The following is a 275-nucleotide window of genomic DNA, read 5'->3' as shown; positions in this document are numbered from 1 at the left end:
CGCTTCCCCATTCCTTTCTACTACACTGCGCTGCGTTTGCCAAGAGGTTATACAGGTTGGGCCCAGAGTCGGACATTTTCACGTGGTGTTATGAGCGGGGCGTTGTCACCCACTATCGACAAAGTATGGTTACATCGTGGAAAAAACCTGAAACACACCCGGAAGGAGGAAACTTGTCTTCCGAACTGGAGAAACTCCACTTGAATTCTTTTGTGTTTGTTTGGTTTTGTATTTCTTGTTTAACCACCAAGTCCCCATTTCTTAATTGGAGATAC

The sequence above is a fragment of the Meles meles genome, chromosome 2 (assembly GCF_922984935.1).
Source record: "Meles meles chromosome 2, mMelMel3.1 paternal haplotype, whole genome shotgun sequence".
Lineage (NCBI taxonomy): Eukaryota > Metazoa > Chordata > Mammalia > Carnivora > Mustelidae > Meles > Meles meles.
This window is presented reverse-complemented; position numbering follows the sequence as displayed.